Source organism: Eucalyptus grandis, chromosome 8 (genome assembly GCF_016545825.1).
Source record: "Eucalyptus grandis isolate ANBG69807.140 chromosome 8, ASM1654582v1, whole genome shotgun sequence".
NCBI classification, from domain to species: domain Eukaryota; kingdom Viridiplantae; phylum Streptophyta; class Magnoliopsida; order Myrtales; family Myrtaceae; genus Eucalyptus; species Eucalyptus grandis.
In genome coordinates this window covers 65,268,768-65,295,594 of record NC_052619.1, presented here as the reverse complement: position 1 = coordinate 65,295,594, position 26,827 = coordinate 65,268,768, and the positions used below count along the sequence as shown (strand labels likewise).

Genomic DNA, 26,827 nt, shown 5'->3' with positions numbered 1-26,827 from the left:
TTGTCAATAAATTAAATTGAGTCGATCAAATTTATCTTGATGTGGAATCCAAATCATATCACTAGACGTTATATGTTTTGGGCTTGTGTTACATTCTTTCAAGTTGTCTCGTTCTGAATCTGCTACGTTTTAAACTTGTGTCTTGCTCTAGACGTAAAGTTTGAGGGTGTTTAAATTGAAGTAGAGTCTGAGTGTAATAGACTTTACAATCTGGACGTAAATTTGAACATAATCTGCTTCTGAATAGATTTAGCTTTAAGGTCTGGACACAGTCTAAATAAGTTCAGCTTCAGCATAGAGTTTGTCTTTTGGTTCTCAATTCACGTTTAGTTTAGAATTTGTCAGAGTGGGCAGACTTCTAATGTAAAACAAACTTTGACACTAAAGTCTGGCAGTCTACAGATTTTGACACAGAAGTCTGGAAATCTTCATAATAGATTTTGGACATGTGCTACGCTCAATATTCTGGTAGTTTTCAGACTTTGACAATATGATTTACATGTTCTATCATCTGCATAGTATATTACTTAACCATTAAACACGTTAATAGCCTTTCATTTATTTTATCATCTTCAAAACATCATAAGAGATTTCCTAACATTTCTATTGTCCATTAGGACCCTTGTTAAGAGAGCATGATATAATTTTCTCATAATATGCACGAATTGAATTTTCAAAGTGCATTGATTTTTTTTTTTGTTATTTAATTTTTTCACCTAGTGTTTTAAGACAACTCGTTAATAAAACTCATGAAAATAAATTACGTCTTTAATTTCAACCACATACATGGCAATATGACGTGTATCTAGACTTGTCCTATGTATGGATGCACATGCCGACATGAATCTCACAAGTATCTTGCCTAATTTTGTCCTTTATTTGGAAGGAGTAAGAATTCACACGGCAGAGAGAGGTCCCATCAAGTGGACATATCCGAGCAAAATCATGTCCATGCGTGTTTCACACTCGAACTGAAAGTCCACTTAGAATGAATGTGAAACGTCGAGACACAAATGTCTATAAATAGAAGTCTCAAACCAATTTAAACGCAAGCCAATTAGAGCAGCGCCACGCACACGTGAGAGAGAGAGAGAGAGAGAGAGAGAGAGAGAGAGAGAGAGAGAGAGAGAGAGAGAGAGAGAGAGATGGAAGTCGAGAGAGAGAGAGAGAGAGAGAGAGAGAGAGAGAGATGGAAGTCATGCAAGTACTGCACATGAATGGAGGAATGGGAGAAACAAGCTATGCTAACAACTCATTGCTTCAGGTACGTCTCTCATTGTCCCACAGTGGGCACATAAAATCTTGGATTAATCTGCATCTAAAGATTGCTTCGCTGATGATGTACCGCAATATAATCTCTTCATTCTATCTCAAACTAGGGTTCTTTTTCGTTTACCAAGATTTGAAATTCTATTTACAAAAACGCCATTTTATTCTACCCTTTGAGGCCATGTGACTATTAATTCCAGAATTTAAATGATCACCTAATTCATAGATACATTTTCAATCACCGAGATTTCTCTTGAAGAAGAATGTACCTGAAAGGGAACATTAAAGTGCAACTTATCATTCAAGAATTCAAATGATCACCCTACTTCGCAAATATATTTTTTTAATCAACAAGATTTCTCATGAATAAGAATGTACCCAAAAGGGTATATTAAAGTGCTAGATCTCGCAAGATCGCAATATGGGACAAACTCATTACGTGACACTCTAATTTGGATTAATATAGCAAATATATGGAATGCATAAAATTGGTCATTCTATATGAAGTTCCACTTTTCAATCATCAATATATCATTGTACGAGAATGGAAGGCATAGGTAACAAACGAGATTTATTTCTTTGCACATGAAAAAACTAAAGATGCAAACTTTCTCTCTCTATCTTCAGTTAATGCTTTCTCCTTTTCCTTTTGTAGAGAAAGGTGATATCGATGACGAAGCCCATAACCGAGGCAGCTGTTAGAGCTCTCTTCCCGCTGTCGACACCACCTTACGGGGAAGCCTCGCCATCGCGGACTTGGGCTGTTCCTCTGGCCCCAACAGTCTCTTCGCCATGTCTGAGATCATCACCATTATGATTGATCTCTGCAAGGCGACGAACCATGAGCTGTCGGAGTTCCAAGTGTTCTTAAACGATCTCCTAGGGAATGACTTCAATACCATCTTCGGGAGCCTCTTGCCGAGATTCAAAGATGTTGGGAATGACTGATCCTCGAAAAACCGGATTCGACACTAAATCGAACCCCTAAATTCAATGCGGAAGACGAAGCCCGGGAAAACACGTATCACCGATCGTAAAGCACACCACGGATTCGAGCGTACCTTGTTAGCCACAGATTAAACACCGACGCCGATTGAGGAAGAAAATCCGGTCGAATTCGATCCGATGAAGCCTTGAAGGGAAGAATTTGAAGCCGTATGCCTACTGTTCCTTTTGAGAGAGAGAAAACGGGAGAGAAAAGACGTGCGTAATTTCTAATTCCAACCGACGTCTTCTCTCTCTCTCTCTCTCTCCCTTTTATACCTCCCCCCATCCACGGGCCATATTCCCGTGGGCCGGGCTCTCTTGGCCCAACTTGGGCGGACGGGCCTTAAGCCCAAATTAAATAAAGCCTTCATCTCCCACTCGCACATGGTGGGCCGAACAATATTCTCTTTACCTCTCTTCAACATTCATACCGGTGAATAATCCGTGCGACCAGCATACTTTGAGAGCTCGTTGCTATACATCTGTTAGGAATATATAGCAGCTCATAATGGATGTCACACTCTGAGTAGATTTAGTATGCAGTACCCTAGATCGATCGATCACAAGTTATATCTCTCTTGATCTCTTTTAAACATGATATGTATACTGTATTCACAATTATAATTATCACAAAAACAATCATAATTGGTCGACCAGTGAATACAAAAACTACAATGTGATTCTCCAAAATCGATCTTCCTCTTTCCTTCAAACTCTCAATTTCAGTCCAGCTTGCTTTTCTAGAAATGCCCCATTAGATCGAATCATCTCATGACCATTGGCAACACCCTAAGATAGCAAACACTAAATAGAAATCTTGAGAATAAGTAAGAGTCTGAGGGGACTAAAATTGAGAAACTCTTTTCCTCAAGAGTTTCACACGTCATAAAAGTTGAGATCAAACTTTTTGCCACTCTTATTGGTCGTCTCATGCATACGTAGTATGAAATACGTATTACGGTATTAACTCCTTTCCCATGGAGCGCATGTCTGCACTTTTCAATACCGTACAGATGATAGTTCAGACATACCTAATGTCTAACTTGAGTTCACATATCTACTCAATCACAAAATTCATCAGAACTCACATCTGGCATCTTAGATAGATAAAGTAAAATATGTGGGGTATTTTACTTTCGGACATCATAAGTATTATGTCCTCATCTTAACACTTAGTTAAGGCGACATGTGTATTTTAAGCCCGAGCTCTCGATTATCACCTAGATAATAAGCTTAAATACAGTCTCATCTCTATTTATCACACACTAAATAGAGGCGATTACCCGTGTGAGTGGGCTAATCTTATATCTGTCCGACATACTTCCTCAACTTAAAATAATGCACTGAGCATTAAGATGCATAAAGATCATACAAAGATTCATAGGCATTAATCAATGAAAAACAAAATTTCATAAATGTGAACAACTCAGGGAAATTACAATTCAGTACATCAGACTCTACGCAATCCTAGAGATTTTACATGACCACAAAACACATCTCTAGGTATTGGCTTTGTCATAGGATCTGCTACCATTCTATGCGTAGATATGTACTATAAGTTCACATCCTTTCGTGCAACCATATCCTTGACAAAGTTATACTTGGTATCTATATGTTTGGTCTTGCCATGATACTTTGGATCTTTGGTGTATGCTATAGCTGCTTGGCTATCACAATTAACCAATAATTGATTTGCAGCTTTCTCAATAACACCTAAATGATCCAAGAATCTCTTAAGCCAAACTGCTTCTTGTACTGCTGCTGATAATGCCACGAACTCAGCTTCCATCGTGGATAAGGCTATGCATGTGTGCTTCTTACTACTCCATGATATGGCGCCATTGCTCGCAAGAAAGCAAATCGAGGTAGATTTTCTTTCATCTAAATCTCCTCCCCAATCGGCATCGAATAGCCTTCAAGTCGCAGATCCTTTCCTTGGTAATTCAACTTGTAATCAGCGGTTCCCTTCAAATACCTCAGTATTCTCTTAACGGCTTTCAATGTGCTGGACCAGATTGGATTGGTATCTACTCACCATTCCAACTGCAAAACATATGTCGGGTCTTGTACACATCATAGCGTACATCAAGCTCCCAACAGCACTTGCATAAGGAACATGTTTCATTTGTTCCTTCTCTTGTGGAGTCCTTGGACACAGTCTATGGCTCAATCCTTCACCTTTTGCAATAGGAGTGTCTATGGGTTTATAATCTTGCATACGAAATCGTTCAAGAACTTTGTTTATATAAGTTTCTTGCGAAAGAGACAACGATCTCTTCGAGCGATCTCTTGAAATCTTAACTCCAAGAATGTATGCAGCCTCACCCATATCCTTCATCTCAAAGTTGGAAGACAACCAACTCTTGACGGTCTTAACAAACTCCATATTGCTTCCGGCAATTAGTATATCATCAACATATAATGATATGATCACAAATTGATCCTTGGATCTTTTGATATATACACAATGTGATATTGCTAGTATGAGTACCTAGAGGGGGGTGAATAGGTATATAAAGAATTTTTTCAAGCAATTGCACAATACTAGACAGTTGGATGAAACGATAATCAAAGTAAGACTGAGAGAAGAGAAAATTAAACATGCGGTTTATAGTGGTTCGGCTTATATCAAGCCTACGTCCACTCTTCTTCACCGACAGCCTATTGGCTGGATTCCACTATGAACAAGAGAGAGGTTACAGCACGGCTTTGCCTTGATTCCACGGTGTAGATGTTCTACCACACCTCCTCAAGATTTCTCACAAATATAGACTCTCTCTTTCATATACAAGCATTCGCTCAAAGGATTTGTCTAAACAAAAAGGAGCTTCAGACTTTGGAATTCTTTTATCGCGCACACCTTGAACAACTAAGACAGTCTTCCTTATATACTCCTTTATGCCATCATACCCGTTGGCACTTACCAAAGAAATTCCTCCAATCTACCCGTTGGACGGAATCAATTAGGAAGATTGTCCAAGCTATAAATGGAACGTGTTGATAGCCCATCAATCTGTTCGCCCATACAATCGGGATCTCGGTTTCCATAAACAGAACCTTCCAATAATATTTAGGCAATCACCGGATCTTCAATTATCGAATCAATCTTCGATCAATCAAAGGACTCCGTTTATGTCTTCTCCAGCCATGAGATCTTTTCCAGTTGATAAGGTTAAATCCTCAACGAAACATCCAGTTCTGGATAACCTTTCTTCAACGGATTAGAGACTGTCAATGAAGATAGACTTTGAGTCTTGAGTCTCGGCTGTCCCAAGGTCTTCGAGACTTTAAATAGCGAGTACGCAAGCCTTCAGACTAGACTGATAGAAACGATTTGTCAACTTCAAAACACTTCAAGAAGATTTCTCCAACACAATGATCCTCATCAATCATTGTAAAATCATATGCCATTATGGCATTATGAAAACGTATATACCATTGTCTTGATGACTGCTTAAGACCATATATCGACCTCAAAAGTCGACATACTTTTTCTTCTTGGCCTTTCACTATGAAACCAGCAGGTTGTTCCATATATATTTCTTCCTCTAATTCTCCATTGAGGAAAGCAGTCTTTACATCCATTTGATGTAACTCAAGATCCAGACTAGCCACTATTGCCAGAATAATACGAATCGAGGTAAATCTCACTACAGGAGAAAACGTATCTTCATAATCAATTCCTTCATGTTGATTATACTCCTTCGCCACAAGGCGAGCCTTATGCCTTTCTATCGAGCCATCAGCCTTTCGCTTTATTTTGAGAACCCATTTGTTCCCAATAGCTCTGCGTCCTTTCGGCGAGATCAACCGGTTCCCCAGACTTGGTTTGATTTCATTGACTCCATTTCCTCTTCCATTGCATTAATCCATTTTTTCCTTACTAGGGCAATTCAGAGCCTCATTAATATTTCTTGGCTCATCCTCATCTTGTGGAGCAACCATAAAAGTTTCCCCTTCAATGTCAAAACGTCGACGGGGAATACTTTGACGACTTGTTCGCCGTATGGGAGATTGTACACTTTGCACATCATCCCCATCATGCTCCCACTTGGATTAGGTAATGATGATGTCATCTCATCACGTGGTTGCAAGCGAGAATGAGTTGAATTTAATTCATCACTTCTCATATTACTCCCACTTGGACGAAGTCCACTAAGGTCATTATCTTGATCCAAGGTTTCAAATAGGGAACAATCTTCCCCTATTTCGCCATTCTTAGGAAATTCATCCTCTAAGAATGTGACATCTCGTGATTCAAACTCAGTTATACTCCCACTTTCCTGCTCACCTATGAACACATACCCTTTTGAGTGTTCAGAGTACCTTATAAAAATACTCTTCTTTCCTCTAGGACCCAGTTTCCCAAACTTGTGAGAGGACTCATGTGTATAGGCAGCACAACCCCATGGCTTAAGAAAACTTAAGTCCGGTTTTCTACCCGTCCATAACTCATATGGAGTGGAAGTAACTGATTTGGAAGGCACCCGGTTAAGTATATACGCAGCAGTTAACAATGCATCACTCCAAAAGGTGATTGGCAAGTTAGCATGCGCCATCATGGACCTAACCATTTCTAGTAGGGTTCTGTTTCTTCTCTCCGCAACACCATTTTGTTGAGGAGTATATGGAATAGACAACTGTCTTTCTATTCCTTTTTCATCACATAATTTTCTGAACTCATCAGATAAATATTCTCGACCTCGATCGGATCTCAATGCTTTTATTTTCTTGTCTAATTGATTCTCTACCAGGTTCATAAACCTTTTGAAACAACTTATTGCTTCAGATTTATGAGAAATCAAATAGACATATCCAAATCGAGTGTAATCATCTATAAAAGTGATGAAATAAACAGCCCCATGCCTTCCTTTCACATTCATTGGACCACAGATATCAGTATGGATTAAATGCAGAGGAAATTCAGCTTTTTTCCTTTTCCAAATGGTTTCCTTGTCGTTTTCCCTTCTAGGCAATGCTTACATATGGACAAATCGACTTTTCAATATTGCCCAACAAGCCCTCTTTGGCTAGTCTATTCATACGCTGTTTGTTGGCCAATGTGACCAAGTCTAGCATGCCACACATTCACATCATTATCATATTTATTAGGAGACGTGAGAAGGGAATAACAAATATTAGTATTAACATAATCAATATCTAATACAATAAAACCATCTAGAAAATAACCACAACCATAGTAATTTGTATCCAAAAACAAATTCACACCTCTATTACGAAGTTCATATTAAAACCTAATTTAACCAACACTAATACGGACACTAAATTCTGACGAATCTCCGGAGCATACAGCACATCATGAAGGAACAAAGTGCGTCCACCACGCATATTCAGTTGGCATGTGCCAATTCCTTTCACTTCAGCTCTGGAGTTGTTTCCCACATAGATCCACTTAGTTCCAGTTGGTACTCGTCGGAATTTCACGAAGGATCCTCTATCCTTCACTACATGGTCCGTCGCTCCTGAATCCACAGTCCACAAAGGATTAGACTCAGTTAAGAATACAGAACTCGACACAAAAGTAAAGTTCTGAAAAGTACAAGGGTGCATACCTTCTTTGGCTCATGACAAGTCGCGAGCATAGTGACCCTTCTTGTCACGTTGTAGCATTTCACCCTTGCAAGCTTTTTCATGTGGGGACGCTTCCCTCTTTCATGTTGGTTAAACTTGGGTTTCTTCCTGAAGGACTCCTGCTTCTTCCTTGCCTTTTCCCTTATCAAACCGGTTAGGGCGCTTGCGCTTGGAGCTCGAAGCTCCATTTGAGCTAGAACTAGCATGATAGAGTTCGATATCCGGCTTAGCCGCCAACGAGCGGTCCTCTTCCAGCTTAAGATGACGCATTGCATCCTCAAAGGTTTTGATATTTTCATTGTGAGTCAGGTGCACCTTCATGTGCTCCCAACTCTGAGGCAAGGAACGAATCACTGCTTGCACCTGCTGCTCATCTGTGAGGACATGGCCAGCATCTCTCAGCTCAGTTATCATGTTTGACATCTTTCTAAGATGTTGCTTCATGGTCTGACCATGAGGTTTCTTATAAGAGTCAAACCTGATAGTGAGCTGCCTCAGTCTAGTCACCGAAGTATGACCAAATCTAGCTGCCAATGCCTCCCACATTTCCTTGGCATTGTCAAAACGCCGAAACTCTCGCATGACGTCATTTTCCATGCTGCTCAGCAACGTGATGCGAGCTAGAGAGTTCATTCTTTCCACGCAGAAAAAGCTTCTTTGTCTCTTTTGTCTTTGTGCGGTGGTTCCCTCTTCGGGTTCTACCATGGTCATGACAAGAGCCTCAAGTGCTTCTTGCTCTTTCAGCACATCTTTGGATTTTCATTTGCCAAATTTCATAGTTGTCACCATTGAGCTTTTCACCTTTGTTCAGCTCGGCAACTATGCTCTTTGTGGTGATGCCATTGATCCGAACAAATCAGACAAATATGCACGAATTATTAATGCCTATCATTTATGCATCCCTATTTACATAGACCCATCATATTAAAGAATAATTTCAAGTAAGGCTTCAGAATCAAAAGGTCACTATGTTTCCAATCATCCTCCAAAATCCTAACTTAAAACTATCATCAATATAATTGTCTTATGCAAAATCAATTCTATGAAGCTACAAAAACTTCTAAAACTACCCACTGACTAATTACTCACAGCAACCAGCAATAACAGAAAGCAATATATAATAGAACATCCAATAAAAACAATAATGCTTTCAATTAACACAATTAGGTAGTAATCATTACATAATATGTCCACAAATCACACTTAACATATATCGCCAATACAACTAACACCAAGTCGGACACGAACCTGGGAAAGATCCTCTTTTGTTCAATTTCTTGATCTTTTCCTTGAAATAATACAATAATATTCATTTACAAAATCCATCACAATTTTCTTATAGGAACAGCTCCGTTGACATCCCATATGCGATTCAACACATCTTGCCATTCAGGTGGAACAGTGTTTATGAAAAATCGCACCATTTCTGACTGTGACATAGGACGACCATTCCATACGACCTGTTGAATTTTCCCGTTGACTTCAAGGACATGATCAATTAAGTCACCTCTCTCCCATCGATGATCGGTCGGCTCGGCTATCAACTTAGACAAACTGACCTATCCTTTTGTTCATCCAGAATCGCGCGAATAGGTGTGCGCAACCTCGGGGAGGCATTGTTCCGCAACAAATGCAGAACAAATAAGGGATCACATTATAATCCACATAGACTTAATTGAAAAAGAAACACATTCTTTTCCTTTTATTTTTATTTATTTATTTTTTTTCCGGGGTCAACGGTCAACGGTCAAAGTCAACGGTCAACGGTCGTCGGTCAACGGTCGTCAACGGTCAACGGAGGTCAACGGTCAACGGTCGTCGGTTGTCGGACCGGTCGGACCGGTCGGGCCGGTCGGGCCGGTGGGCCCGGTTCGCGCGAACCGACGGCACGTGCCGTGCGCGTGCGCGGGCTGACGTCACGCAGACGTCAGCCGGCACGTGCCGCGCGCGTGCCGGGTTGGGTCGCCGGTCGGGTCGCCGGTGGCGATAACGTCGCTGTCGGCGTCATCGATGACGTCACCTAGCGGTTATTGACCGTTGGGTGACGTCATGCTGACGTCATCACGCATCGGTCCGCGGACCGGCGCGTGCCGGCTCGCCGGCCGGCGGTGCGCACGCGCCGGTTCGCCGACCGGCGCATGCGCCGCACGCGCTGGGCGAGCCAGCGCTTCCGGGCGCGTCGCGCCCACTCGCATCGCCTTCCGGCCGCGCGTGTGGGTGCGTGCGGCGTCTCCCGGCGGCGCACAACCTGTCCCCGGACTCGTCTCGACGTCACCTTTCTTCCTATGCCATCAAAATTTGATTGCGACTTATGCAAACTCGGAAAAAAAGGACGTACAGTGCTCGGGTGTCGGGATTTCTCGCCCGATCCGTACGGCCGAAGAACTTTTGCGAAAAATCAATAAGAAAGCACGAAACAAGATCGGGAAAACATGAAAGCGGGCTCTGATACCAATGTTGGGAATGACTGATCCCCGAAAAACCGGATTCGACACTAAATCGAACCCCTAAATTCAATGCGGAAGACGAAGCCCGGGAAAACACGTATCACCGATCGTAAAGCACACCACGGATTCGAGTGTACCTTGTTAGCCACAGATTAAACACCGACGCCGATTGAGGAAGAAAATCCGATCGAATTCGATCCGATGAAGCCTTGAAGGGAAGAATTTGAAGCCGTATGCCTCTTTGTTCCTTTTGAGAGAAAACGCGGGGAGAGAAAAGACGTGCGTAATTTCTAATTCCAACCGACGTCTTCTCTCTCTCTCTCTCCCTTTTATACCTCCCCCCATCCACGGGCCATATTCCCGTGGGCCGGGCTCTCTTGGCCCAACTTGGGCGGACGGGCCTTAAGCCCAAATTAAATAAAGCCTTCAAAAGAGAAGTTGAGTGAGCAAATGAAGAGCAAGTATGGAGCGTCGGCAACATTGCCATGCTTCTTCAATGGTGTTCCTGGTTCCTTCTATGGGAGATTGTTCGCTCGAGAGAGCCCTGCACTTGATTCATTCTTCATATAGCCTCATGTGGCTGTCGCAGGTAAATTTTTGGCCCCCAGTTTCATTTGTACAGCCTCAAGGGAAACATCTTGTCCATAAATACTCTTCTCATTATTGATATTGTTTTCTGAAACTATTGTCTAACCACTTCTTTTATTGGGTAAAGTGAAGTATGAGACCGGGAGGCACAGTTTTAGGGTTTTCTTGGACAGTAGTTGTAAGTCAAACTCACTCTCTCTGTTCGTTCTTTTCTTTTTGTTAGGTCCCACGAGGATTAGAGGGAAACAAAGGCAACATATACATGGCGAGATCGAGCCCTCCGAAGGTGCTTAGGGCATACTACGAGCAATTCCAAAGGGACTTCTCAACGTTCTTGGAGTGTCGTGGGCAAGAGGTGGTGGTGGGAGGGCGTATGGTTTTGACCCTCCTCGGTCGAAGAAGCGACGATCTTTCAAGTGAAGAGTGTTGCTACATTTGGGAGCTCTTGGCAATTGCTCTCTATGAGATGGTCTCGAGGTAACCCAAAAAAAAAAAAAAAATCAAAAGAGAACTTGAATAATCACATGAAATATTAGGACAAAATTGAGGTAGATTGTTCTTACGCCTCTCTGGTAAAAATTTGGCACTCCAAGACCAATCATAACAATCAATTGGACAGCAAAAAAATGACATTATAATGCGATTTATATGTTTATTCCTTATTCTCAAGTACCTAAAGTATATGCTAGATGACTTCAAAAAATTTCTTGTGAACCTCTAGCTAGAACTTTCACATGAAATTTTTGAACAAAAGCAATAGCAAAATTTGGAAATCCTACATAATTCATGCGATTTCTCTTCCTTAGGAATCTATTCAAGAAAATCAGGGTAGAAGAGACAAAATTATTAGGTGCTTCCACTACGCACTCGTTCCCTCTTAGGCATGGTGTAGAAAATGGAATCCAAATTTACATGAGAAGAAAATACATATATTAGTAGTATGCAATAGTTACATTCCCAATTACATAATCAAGTAACTATGACTTTCATGGAGATATAAACAACTTATGATTTTGCAATTTTTCTAATTTTTGGTAGCAGAATCTAAAATTTTATATCTAACACTAATGCAGGGACTTATAGAAGAAGAGAAACTAGACTCTTTCAACATCCCTCAATACACGCCCTCACCAAAAGAAGTACGATTGGAGGTCCAAAAGCAAGGTTCATTCTCAATCGATTGCTTGGAGGTATCCGAAGTGAATTGGAATGTATTTGACACAGATTTTGACCCCAATGTTGTTTCGAAGGATGGGGATACAATTTGGCTAGGTGCATGAGAACTGTGGCGAGCCCTTGCTCATCGATCACTTTGGTGAAGAGATCATGGATGAGATCTTTAAGAGATATAGGGCTCAACTTGCTGCTCGCATGTCTAAGGAAAAGCCTGCTTTTGTCAATGTCGTCATTTCAGTGATAAAGATTACTTAGACACGTCACAAAAAATTCATGAATAGATATGCTATGAATATATGTACGTTATAGCGAAGTTAAAATATGAATGTGTTAAGTGTGTTTACCATAATTTGAAGAAGTTGTGTCTGTTTCACTTGTAAGTACTTCATACATCTTATCTTGCGTAAGGAAAATGCATTAGACTTCCAATTTTTTTTTGGTCAGAATGAGACTTCCAAGTTGAAGGGCTTGACATTTGGAGTTTTGTTTCAAAGAATATTCTATCGTATATCCCCATAATGCATCGGTTTAACTGAGCAAATTTGGTGTTTTATTGATTTATTTATGCAAGGAAAATAAAAATAAAAAGCTAATTGAAGTATCAACGAACCAAATGAAAGGTTTTACTCCAACTTGTAACTGAGAATGTAGACATTTAAAAAAAGTAATGAAGCCATCTACATTTAAGAGCTTGCAGGCATACATAAACTAAAAGTAGGAAGTCACTATAATAATATACAGCACTATGCAGAGGGTTTTCAGCAATAGGACTCAGCCTCAAACATTTCGTAACTCGTTGGATATAGGGATGATATTGGACAATGATGAATAGTTCAAGAATTTAATAATTCAAACAAACACGCTCTTAATTAGCTCTAGCAATTTTGAATGGAGTAATGTTATAGATATTAAGACTCATAACATTGAGATGCGGACCTCTGGAATGCCATAACTTTGCAGAAATGGACATTTAAGTGTTATAACTTACGAAAGGTACACTTAAGTATCAAAATCGGAGCAAAATGGATCACTTGAATGCCAATTCGGCCAAAATCTGGCCAAATTGCATACGTTGCATTTTTCCGGCAAAGCGAGTGCAAAACGATGCGCCGACGTGGCCAAATAATGTAAAAATTGCGTCGTTTTGAGTTACCGTGGTAAAAAATAATATAAAAAGTAATTAAATTAAATTTAGTTAAAATATTTAAAAATAATAATTTTAAAATTAAAAAAATTAAAAAAAAAATGGGGAGGCGCCTCGGCCAGCCGCCCGCCTCCTCGTCGTCGCCGGGAAGGGCCGATGACGGAGGGGGGAGGGTTGGCTAGGGTCGTCGGGTCCTGGCTAAGGGCCGGCAACCCTAGCCGACCAGCGGCGAGGGCTCCCGAGCCCTTGCCCTAGATCGGGCCGACGGCCCTCGCCCGGCCGGGCCAAGGGCCCCTTTGCTCGATGAGGGCCGATTCAGCGAGGCCATTGACGCTCGTCGGATTTGGGCGAGGGTCGCGACCCTCGCCGGATCCGCCCGGGGTGCCGGGGGAGGAGGAGGAGCGGAAGCAGCCGGCGGTTGAGGAGGAGGAAGAAAAAAGGGGGGGTGGAGGAGGAGCGGAAGCGGCCGTCGGTTGAGGAGGAGGAAGAAAAAGGGGGAAGGAGGAGGGAGGTAGCCGAGTGGTGAGGGTCGGGCCGCCAAGCCCTGACCGGGGTGAGGGCATGTAGGCCCTCGCTGCTAGTTGGCTGGGGCCGCGGGCCCTCGGCCGGGCTCGACAGCCACGACCGACCCTCCCCCACCTTCCGGCGATGGCGGGGAGGTGGCGACAACAAGGGCTCGGCTCTCGGCCGCTAGCTGCCTTCCTCCTCCTCCGTTTCCTTTTTTTTTTTAATAAATATAAATTATATTATCATTTTGTTTTAAATTAAATTAAATTAAATTTTATATTATATCAAAAATCAAATTATGCCAAAACGACGTTGTTTTGGCTGATTTAGGGTTCTATTTTGGCCAACACCCGAAATGACGTCGTTTGTGGTGAATTAGAGCCGACTCAGCTTTCCGGCGAGCCATCTCAGCGAGAAATATTAATATTTAAATGCCACGTATGATTTTCGGCTGGCTTCGTCAGAGGTGACACTCATGTGTCCCACTTTTCTTCAAATGTGGCATTCAAGTGTACATTTTGTAAGTTATGGCACTTAAGTATTTCTTTATGCTAAGTTATGGCACTTGTAGTGTTCTTTTCTCCATAACATTAAATAGGTTCCCTAAATGATGTGGCAAACTGTAAGTATTTATTCAAACTAGTGCGCATGTAATCCTTTAAACCTAGGCTTGGACATGAACCTCGTTGGGTATATAAAATGCCTATTCAGAGACTTCAGGTTTGCTTTCAAGCATAAAGGCCGATTGTTAGACAATAAATTTATTAAAAACAGTGTTTGGTTATGCGTAATCAATACAATCGTAACTAAACGGCCTTTAAGTCACAAGTACTTAAAGCTTGATGCGGTAGACTCATTATTCAGATTGCCATTAAATAAAAAACAAAAGTATATGATAACCTTTTAGTTATCATATTGACAGGTTTAACGAAAGATACTTTATCAAACATTATGATTGAATTAATATATGAACCCACTGCCTATAATATTTTGAATGTTATATTTTTCCTTTTGCATATCTTTCTATATTGTATAAAGAAGGACAACCCACCAATGTAAGAAAACAATTGACGTAAATCAAATTTGATGCATCTACCACCATCTTAAAGTTGAGTACCTCAATACGAAAAAAGAGCAAGGAGAAGTTGACTACCAAACTATTTGTGTTTTAATAGCTAAAACAATTAAGATAACGTAGGTATGTTAGACGATTAAGGGTGCATTTGGAAAACCTTTAAGGAAATGTAAAGGCCTTTAGTCTAAAGGGTTTTGATGAAATGCAAAAACTGTTTGGTAAACTATAATTCAAAAGTGTTTTGAGAAGCAACTTTGGGGGAATGCTGTTTGATAAACACATGTTTGGGAAGTCCTTTGGCATGACCAATTTAATCTTTTTTAAAAAAATTTTCTTTTTAAAATTGAAAATAAAAACAATGACTTTTTTTTTTTTTCGCACCGCACTGAGGTGTAATGTAAAAAGATATATTAATAAATTCATAAGTAAAAAAATACATCAATGTTGATTTTTCTCAATAAAAAAAATAATTTCATTATAATAAACATGGTTACATAGGCATCGAAGAAAGAAATAGATTTTCATTGAAAATTACAAACATCCTTAAGTGTTTACTAAACTCATTGCTATTTGATTACGTAAACACGCAATGTCTGAAAATAAATTATCATTTAAGTACTAGCCCTTTCATTTGTACTATCAAGATCAATTGAATATCTATAATTGGGATCCAAATCCACTCTTGCAAAATGTCTATCATTGACAGCCTTTCGACGTATATAATTATATAAAACCATCATTGCTACAACAATTTTTACTTGCTTATGGAAAATTTGGCATATACTTTAGAATCTTCCACTTCTTCTTCAATACACCAAAGGCTTGATCAATTTCTGATTGTAGTGAGGAATGAACATGATTCAATACTTCTCAATAATCTGTAGGGGCAAGACCTTGTTGAAATTCTGGCAAATGATATCTAACTTCTTTGTATGATTCCAAAAAACCCGTTGAATTCGGATATCTGGCATCTACTAAATAATATTTACCTACACAAAGATAATGTAAATTTAATCAAGATAGACCATATTAATACATATTAATATACAAAAATCATTAATTAACAAACTTGGAGGAGAATGAAGAAATTGCACATCACGTCTCCCTAGGGCTTCATAGAAAATACAAGTATCATGGGCTTGTCCCTCTCAACCAGCCCAAATATAGATAAATTGCATATTAAAATTATACACCGCTAAGACATTTTGAGTTGTGTACATTTTCGACCAATAAAACAAATATGATCTTTTGTTGTATTACCACTGGGATATATGTGCCATCAATAGCTCTAATACAATTCTGAAACAAAAACACAAATATTATTATATGATCAAAATTTGTATGTAGTTCTTTCTTTTTATTATATAATAGAAACATACCTTAAAATATGGATAAAATCTTCAATTTTTTTTTTTATCTTCTTTGGAACATCCTTAAATTGCCAATCAGCCGGTTGAATCATAACTTTTCCCATTTTACATACTTTATCTAATACTAAGCTAAAGTACCTGCTTATGGTTTCTCTAGAGAGTTGAAAGTGCTATTGTGTTAACCTATTACCTATATCATGTCCTAAAATATAAAGAAATATTCAAAGCATTTTTATAACATCAATATTCCTAGTTCCTTCAATACCATAGTGTGTTTCTAAATCATGCATTAAATTATTAAATACAATTTTATCCATTCTAAACACTTGATAGCACCTTATTGGATTAGCATCTCCGCCCATCAACTCTCCTAACCATGCATTTCCTGTTTATGATGATTGTCGCGAGCCGATCTCGCCGCCCCTCGAAAAGTCCAAGGGGGAAAAGGTCGGGGTTTAGGGATACTTTGATCATGGGAGTTTCCTCACGAGATCGCGAGCTCTCCCAAGCTCGTACCCCACGTGACATCGGGTTTATTTATGCGGTCTAATTGTTTTAACAATCTAAGAATATACAGGATCGCCACTAGCCTCATTTTGGGGGTCGGCTAGAAACCCAATCGAGGGTCGGGGGAGTTCCCTCGATTCCTACGCAACCAGATATCTAGGTTCGGGGACTTGGGTTCTATTAACGCCCTTTTAGTACCTAAACAGTATGTTGTGTTTTTTCCTAACATGTCCACGCGTTTCTTTTTATATTTTCAGGATCGTTATTTCTAGACTAAGTAATCATGCATGCATGGTGGATTCCCTTCATTCTATTCTATTCTATTATATTCCTAAGAAATGAAAGGAAAACAATCAATGAAAATGAAATTGCAAAACATGAAGTAAACAATCAAGAAAAGCAGTTAAACCTAATCATGCAATTCTAAAAATATAAAAGAGAAAACAATTGGAAAAGAAAGGAAACCCGCAACTCGTCGGATTTTATACAATGCATGAAACCCGAGACATATGTCGGGAAAACAAATAGTACATGACAACGGTTGGAATGGACATCGACCTCCACCCTCTTCATGCTTTATCCATGTTTAGGAACTTATTCTAAATCTAGTCCAAGAAACTAATAACTAGGTACATGCAAATGAGAGAAGCAAACATCACGTATCAAAACAATCAAAAGAAAGACATCTTTTGTATTCAAAAAGAGTGACTAAAGTCACAAAGTCTCTAGATCAAATTCTAGGTGATATCCCAAATAAATCTCAAAGGGACACTATCATCATATCAACACATGAATTTCCAAAAATACTAGAATATGAACTAGTCAATCTACCATAGAGCAGGGCAACATGGAATATTATCATTTCTTATATGTTTCAAGCCTTGAATTGCCCCAATTTGATGAAAAACAAATGTAACATCAATGCAGCATTCTCTCTACATATTCACACAACTAGAACACTCCCAAAATGACATTGAAAATCCTCGCATTCCCCATGAGAACAAAATGGCCAGCAAACATTCTTATTATATTCAAAGCTGGAAACGATGACAATGTGATGAGCAATCCATATCCATACATGCCCATCTCACCATGCATATTTATGCACCCTAAGAACTACATAACATCAATCTCAGGTCATTCATATAAGAACTTCTCATGTCCAGCAGCTTATAGGACTAATATTATGTACATCTTCAACATCAGTTAACACAGCAAATGCACACATGAACATCGAACAGCACATCAATGACACAGCTAAACAATTCCACACACCAGGACATGTGAACAACAAGCAAAGAAATATCGATACTAAAGAACAACATAACTCTGGACATCTTTACAAACAAAAACACACATAGTTTGGATCGGTAGAACACAAATAAGCTATTGGGCAAAGTGATTAGTGCTGGAAGTTGGTTTGATGGTGGATATCTAATATCAATTATCAAACAACAGAATTTTGCTAAAAAAGAGAACAATAGAGCAAGACCATCCCACACGTGATTTACTTTTTTTGGTATTATCAACCTCAAAATCTATGCTCAAAAGATCATAGGAAAGTGGCAGACAATCAGGCCCACCCAAAAACAGAATATGCATTTCTGACCAAGGCAAATTCCAGATTTCAGAATGGATTAGAAAAAAAATGTTAAACATGACAAATGATGGTCGATTCAGGCGTGCAACATGTCATTTTAAAGCTTGAGATGCCTATTACAAATCTCTAGAAGACATTAAGTCCTAATAATGTCACCTAATAGCTCATTCCAATTAAAACAGAAAATCGCTGTAAGTCAGAACAACAACTCAATCTAAAACTACTGCAGAATCAACAGACTTTGTAAGTATTTTTGAGCGACCAAATGACATCCGTTCAGGGCATGCGACATATCAAATCGAAGCTCTAGAAGTGTATTTTTTTATGTCTAGAAGGGCTCGAGGTCAAAAAACCTCATCTAGCACCTCGTTTCAGCCAAAACAGAAAGTGACATATCAGGTATACGAATTTGCAGATCAAGGCAAATCAAGTTCAAAGAAGATAAGATAATCAGATTCAGCATGTAGATTGAAGATAAGGAGAGAAAACAAGCATAGGAAATCAGCCAAAATGGTCCATCACTAAGCCCATGCATTTTGATCATAATCCTTAGCTTCTACTCTTTCTCATAAACCATATCTGTCAAGACAACAGGGAATAGTTGAATGATAACTCATGTAAAAAAAAAAAAATGCCTAAAAGAGAAGCGAAATCCAGCCTCCATTCAGTTTCATGTTTAGGCATTTCTTTGACAAACTTAAACAACATTGTTGTTGCTGGCCCTAGCAAAAGCTAAATGTAAGCATTAGATGCCAGGTTCACAGATCGTCCAACACGCACCAAAGATATAAAATCCTTTCTGATATAAAATCATTTGCTACTGAGGAAATGTTTCTCCACTAAGTTGAACTTCGGGCACAACTCATACCGGTCTAATGACAGCTACAAACTCATCAAAGGGGGAAAATGCCAGACAGCAGTCCAGATTGAAGTGCACCAATGAATTCACAACTTTCTGGCAGAGAACACATTCAATATTGTGAACAAGGAACTCTAAAAAATGAACACAGCAGTAGCAGGGGACCAATTTTTATTAAAACAAATCAACTTTCTTCTTGTGCGTGTCCTGCTTGCTCAGCTTGCTTTGCACTGGATATGTATCTAATCCAAGAATTTTAATAACAAATCCTAAAACGGCTAGCTACTAAGTTTTGAAATGAAAGGAAACAAAATACAAGTAAAGTCTATACAACAAAACTAATGTATCGATCAAGCAAAGGGAAGCTCTCAATTAGAATCTGAATCGAAACACACATTGATCTAGTTCAGGAATTTTATCAAACAGGTGGAGAACATTTCCAGGTTATGGAGTAAATGGCACCAAACAGAACATCATGAACACGACAATTAACATGACCGACACACAAGCTAAGGTGACTTGGCATAAGAGGCTAATGAAAGCACGCAACTTCGAAACTAGAAAGCGGATACAAGTACAAAATCAAAAAAGAAAGAACGAGAGTGAAAGACGGATCGCAATCAAGTCAGAGAACAATCCAAGAGAGAGAGCGACAGATCGTGCGCGAGACAGAGCAATCAATAGAGAGAAAGAGAACTTGATCTAGCGAGCCCAATCCGGAAGGAGAATCACCGATCGAGCGAGCAAGCGTCCGGTCTCTGAGAAAGAATCAGATCCTCACAATCTCCTACCGCAGGCGCTTGATCTTCAATCGCTCGCCAATGGAGGAAAACCTTTGCCTCCGACCGGAGCTCGGGAAAGAAAAGCGAAAAACCCGAGAGAGAGAATTCAGAATCCACGACCTGAACGGATTGAAATAGGAACGAAACCCTAACGGATCGAGAGTGATAGAAAGAGAACTCACCGATCCGGTGAGCCCGATCCAGAGTGAAGATTAGTTAAGCGTGGGCGTCGTTGCCGATGTCACCAATCCTTGCCTCAAAGCGAAAGAGAAATCTGTCGAAAAAATTCTCAAAAACATCGAAACCGAGAGCGATTGAGAGGGAGAGACCGGTTCTCTGGTTTTCGCTGGAGATTTGAGACCCCGTCGAGAGAGTGATTAAGAGGAGAAACCCGTTCTCTCCTTTCCGCTAGAAATCCAAGAAATCTTTAAGAGAACGCCTCTGATCCGGTGAAGAGATAGACGATGGCGTCGTCACCGTTGCCGTTACCGCCACCGTTTTCCCTGATGTCCCCCGCGATCGAGCGAACCAGAGAGAGAATCAGAGAGAGCCCCAAAGAGAAAAGAGAGAGTTTCCCCCGAGTAGAGAGCCTCTCTGACGTTTTTTTGAGAGAGCGAGCATTCTTTTTCGAGAGAAACCGTTCAGCCCTTTTTTCCAAGAGAGAACTCGTGAGAGAGAATTCGCGTGCGAAAAATGAGCCTCCCCCTCGTCCACGTTTTCCCTTTTTCTTTTTATTTTTTTTCATTTTCTTTACATTTTTTATGTTTTCACTTCATTTTTTTATTCATTTTTTTATATTTTTGCAAAATGTTTATTTAAAATGTCGACGAAAATTTCGGGTGTCAACAATGATGTCCTACAAGGTTTTTGTGACTGTATATTGCTTGATAAATGATTGCGGCTTAAGTAATTTCCACAAGTTTTCAATATTTCTCATCATCTTTTTCATGGATTTCTCTTTCAGGAGAATTGTCTATATCTATTTGAAGTAACAAAATAGTAAGAAAAGTGACGAATAATCATCCATCAATGGAACAATTATCATCCATATAGGCAAACTCCACCTAATCAAATGAATACAAACTAAAACATATGTCTCACATTAGAACATAATTAGAAAAAGTGTTCACAAGTAGTGCAAATAACCAATCAAAAATAAGTCTCACATTACAATATAAATTAATATAAAAGAGCTCAAACAAGTAACTAGCATCCTAGTGACGACTATTATGCTCTTCCAACTTATACTTTAGCCACTCAACTTTTTCTTCATCGTCATCCAAGTTCATAAAAATTTGCCTGTTGTCTTTCTTTTCAGCAAAATGTGATAATGCAAAAAAAAAAAAAAAAAAAAAAAACTTTCTGTCTTGCTTAATCTCAAGTATGGCTTTCAATATTTGCACAATTTCTTTGTAAGGATCAAACTCTCTTGCAATCAATGTTGCATTGCTCCTACTTTCAACAGCTGAACAAAATTTGTTAATTTGCAAGGCTAACTTATCGGTCTGTGACATCCTGATTTTCGGGTTTTGTTTTCGATTGAATAAGTTGAGTTTTTCATCGACACACCTATAATTCTTTTCCCTGAACTGATCACTCATGGGATAACTAATTTATTAGGTGAAACCATTAAGAAATCTAAACGTAATAGACTTTAGAATTCAACTAGGAATCGACTGCTCAACCGTGCTAACCTATAAGAGTCATTATGGCACAATTAAAAATAAATTAGAGACTAGATATAGGTTGACTCGACTGAGTCATGTGATTAAGTGTGGGTGATTCCACCTAATTGCAAAATTTTCGTCGATTGGCACTAGACCGATTTTTCTATCGTTTTGGTACCATGTGTCCGTATTTGAAGTCTCGAGATTTTCACGACAACCTAGAGTCGCCAATGTGTTGAAGATGTACAATATGACTCGAAAATAATCGACCACGGGTCAATCGAATTAAAAAATTCATAAAAGCTACCCGATAGATTATGTCACGTTAAAATCGCACCTGGTTGAAATTAACCGCGAATTTAAACCTACTTTTAGAAATTGAAAGTTCTATCGTGTCACAATTCATTTTAGGATCTTCGACTCATCCTCCGAAAATTTTTTCTGCATACCGAGATTTTTGGCAAAATTTCAAAGTATGGCTGTTTTTAATTGAGAAAATCAAAGGGCTGATTTTGGTCATGTTTTTGGGATTTAAATTGTACAAATTGATGAGAAAAATGTTGTTTGGGATGATGGCACCTTGGTGGGATTTATGAACATCAAATTGAATCCAATTGGAAGAGAATTGAAGAGGAATTGAAGTGGATTTGGGGGAATTGGTCCAAAATTCGTAGGCCAAGGTGTGTGCAACATTTGAGGCATCAAATGAAGCTTCTAGGGAAAGTTTGTGTAGCATAATTGGCTGAGAATAGGGATGAACAAGTGGGGGCCAATAAATGATCAAATTAAGGGAATATTTAGGCATTTTAGGTCCCTCCAAGTTGCAGCTGGCTTCATCTTCTTCAACAAGCTTGCTTTATCCATTGTTGATCTCTCTTTGAGCTTAGAAAACCAAAGAGAAACCAGAGAGAGCCTCCCCTTGCCCGTCGACCACTGTCGGAGCCCCCTGCCACCATCGCACGCCCATCGCTCGTTGTCGCGCCACGTGCTAGCCCGCGTGATTGTCCCACTTGTCTTGCACCTCCTCGCCATCCCCCGAGCCCCTGGTCATTGTAGAAGCTCAGCCGGAGCCTCGCCGTCCCCATCTAGCCGCCGTTTATCTCCGCCTGGCCCAATGCAGCCGCCCATCCGCCCGCCTTGCTCGTTCCATCCCAAGTTGAGCCCCGCGCTAGCCCTTTCAGCCCAAGAGTAGAAGCTGAAGCCAATAAGGCTTTGAGACTTCGTGGCTCATTTTGTGGTCCGTCCGGTCTCCACTTGGTGTTGCCACAAGGTTGTTTGTTGCTCGTCTTTGTGTCGCTGTTGTCGTAGACTCATCAGATCACTAAACTGGTGAGTTTACTTGCTAAACTCTATTTAAGGAGTTAATGATGCTTAGAGGGTGATTAGCTTAAGTTAATTAGGGTTTAGGTGGTTAGTTAGAATTGATTAGTGATTTAATTATCCATTTGTGCATGTTAGGTGGTTAGAACGGTTTATATTGTACTATTTATCTAGATAGGTTTAGAAATTTTCAGGCAGTTAATTAAGCATTTCGACCTAAGTTGGTATTTTTGGTAATTAATTGTATTTATTTAATTATTTTTGGTATTTATTTAATTGTTTATTATTTTCTAGAAATTATATCGAGATAACCGGTGATCGAAATTTCGTGCTGATTGCATTGGTATGCTTAGTTTCTGCAATTGAATGCTATTTTGTACAAATTGAGTGGTGATTGGAATTTTAGGTATTTATCCCAAAATTATGTAATTTCAGTATTTAATCAGAAAATACCGGGGCATCGGTTTTTAATGCCAAAAATGTTTTTAGGCACTATATTAAACAATGGGATTTTTGAAAAGAAAGATATAGCATTTTGGCTTAGACCGACCGTGTACCCACACACGATTATTTTTATCGGGTGTTTTTAACACGATGAGAATAGGTCAAGTACATTATTTTAATTGAGGAATTAGTGTACATAGCACAAGATCCTTGGTCGAATTGATTGATTGTGTGTCGGCTTGTGTGAGTAATGAATCGTTAGCTTATGTGAGCAATGAATTGTCGGCTTGTGTGAGCAATATTGATCGTCAGCTTGTGTGAGCATTGATATGTCAGCTTGTGAGAGTAATATACTATATTAGCTTGAGTGAGCTATAATATATATCAGCTTGTACGAGTAACCATCTATATCAGCTTGTACAAACATAAATATACCTCAGCTTGTGTGAGCAGTGATCGAATTGATTGAATTGATAGATGGTATTGATCGTATCGATTGTATCGAATTGATCGATTAGATTGAATTGATTAGTTAAGATTATGAATTGTATTAACATGTAGGAGAGAACTAACGCAAGGTAAGTCTTATGATTTATGTGTATAGCTGCCTCTAGACATATTTCCTTCCTAGTAAGAGTTTGGGGGTGAACTTGCTAAGACATTATCTCATCCTGTCGTGGGCTCAACCTTTTCAGGTCCTTAGATGACGGTTTCTCCGAAACGTTTGTAGAGTTTTGACTACCATGCCCTAGGGGGTCAATGGGTCTATGAACTCGTGGTGACCACCGTTTGGATTGATGATGGCCTACCTCAAAGGGTACCTCATTGGTTCAAAGCGTGATTTCGCTACAGTTTCAATGGATTCCATGTGGGTCTCCTCCAAGGTTTTGAAATTTCTGCTGTGGTAGTCGATGCCACTCTAGGTGAGAGTGCAGCTGACCCTCCCGATGGTGCTGTGGAGGACCCGACGCCCCTGGAGCCTATGGAGACTGAAGGATTAGCGAATGTGTTTAGCTAGCTGGTCATAGGACAGCATCGTTTTGAGAGCCGGTCTTTTGTAGACTTTTGTCTTAGTCTAGTGTTGTATATAAACCGGAATGTTTATAAAAGTGTTTTGGTTGTGAATATGTTTCATGCTTTTCTATTCCATGTTGGTTGTTGTCAAGGGTAATAGTTCGCTTCCGTATGCATAATAAAATGAATGGGTTGGCAAGGCGTCTTGGGACGTTGCAAATTTATCGACCACCGAGGGATGGGCACGCGCTCGAGGATTGGGGCGTGACAGGTTCAAACAATTTTTTTTTTCCTTTCTTTCCTCGAGCTTGCTTCATTGAACTTTCTACCGCTCTTTTATGGCTCTTAATTTGGCTTAGTTGGACATTTGTTTCACCTACATCACGCTCTAAAGTATCATTAGTAGATCTTGCACAATCACAAATATCAGCTTATGTGGCCTCAACATTCTCATTATTGTCTAAATCTTGTGCAGAATTCCAAGTAACACTTCTAGTAGCAACTGTACCATGGAACATTTGATCCAACAAAATTTCAATATCCGGATGTATGCATTTCGTTCGAAAGACTTTAAGCTTAGGATTGACCTATTATAATAAAAAAAAAATTATGAGTTGTATTATAAAATATGAACTTACAAAAAAAAATTAACAAAAGAAGAGATAAAACACCTGAATTTTTCTCTCCCACCATTTATCGCTCACATCAATGGTTTTCTTCCTTAGATCCCATCCTAGTCCCGTTTTCTTTTGAACCAATTGTTTCAATTGTTTCCATTCTTCCTTTAAATTATCCCACTTACTTTTCATTTGATTTTTATCATATGTTTTTCCTCTAAGCTCCTCAAACTTGCTAATTATAACTGTCTATCCATCCTTTTTGTTGCTCACAGGACGATTACCTTTTTGTAACGCGTTGGATATATGGATGATATTGGGCATTGATGAAAAGTTCAAGCATTTAAGAATTCAAACAAGTAGGCCCTTAATTAGCTGTAGCAATTTTGAATGGGGTAACGTTATAGATATTAAGACTAATAACATTAAATAGATTCCCCAAATGATATGGAAAACTGGAAGTGTTTATTCAAACTAGTGCGCATATAATGCAGTAGACCTAGCCTTGGACATGAACCTCGTCAGGTATATAAAATGCCTATTCAAAGACTTTTGGTTTGCTTTCAAGCATAAAGGCCGATCGTTAGAAAACAAATCCCACGTTAAACCTTACATAGAAAACGACAGAGTGACGTGCACCATTCTATTCTTTTCGATTGTCAGCCGACTGATCCCATGTTGAGCTTGTAACAAAAAGAAGAAGAAGAAGCTGGTTTTGTATGACTTTTCTTTTGTTCCTCTCTGATTGCTATACGTGATAGGCTACTTGATAGATACATGACATGAGATTGGACGGTAAGTAATAAGTCGACATGTATGTTAGCATCCATAAATCGTATTAGTCTATGTTCGAGTCTTTTCTTATTGACTAAGGCTAGCTAGGGGGACCTTCACCCAAGTGAGTGTTGCCCTTCATTGAGATCGGCGGAGGGAAAATGGGGAAAAAGAAAAACAGAAAAGGAAAAAAAGAAAAAAATTCAGAAAATAAAAAAAAAATTGTCGATATTAGGACAATTAGTGCTAACTAGATCGTCACATCATTGATTTCTGTTCAAACTAGCTAGAATGACTAAACTGATAAATTTTAGAAAATATTTAAGATTGAATTGGCACAATTGAAGTATTTATTACTAAATTAGCAAATCATTTAAAATTTTAGGTCTAAATTGGTAAAATTAAGAGATTTATAACTAAATTGACACAAATATAATAGGTCTAGGAAATTTTTGCTAATTTTTTTTTTGTAAAATCATAGTATGAAAGATAAAACTGTGAGGTGCTTCGAGTGTGATCTTGTTCACTCTTAGGCTAGTGTCGACTTGATTAAAATGGAATCAATATTTAAATGAGAAGAAACAACATATGTTATCTGTATGCAATAGTTACATAGACAAGAAACTAGGAATTTTGTTAAGATATTATAGTAACAACTAATTTTTTGCAATTGTTACTTCTTTTGGTTGGAAAATCTAAAATTCTACATTTGCACTAATTCGAGGACCCTTGGAAGAACAGAAACTGGACTCCTTCAACATCCCTCAGTACACACCCTCACCAAAAGAAGTCCGACGGAGGTTCAAAAGCAAGGGTCATTCTCAATTGATTGTTTGGAAGTGTCCAAAGTGAATTGGAGTATACTTGACACCGATTTTGACTTTGATATTGTCTCAAAGGGTGGGGGATACAATTTGGCCCAATGCATGGGAGCCGTGGCCGAGCCCTTGCTCGTTGATCAGTTTGGCGAAGAGATTATTGATGGGGTCTTTAAGAGATACGCGGCTTTACTTGCTGATAACATGTCCAAGGAAAATAATGCATTCGTTAATGTCACCATTTCGCTAAAGAAAAAATCACCTGGATGA

At 39.3% G+C, this 26,827-nt stretch overlaps 1 pseudogene; it reads left to right on the top strand.

Moving 5' to 3' along the window:
* The first annotated feature begins 1,179 nt into the window (after positions 1-1,179).
* Positions 1,180-26,827, top strand: LOC120287442 (annotated as a pseudogene).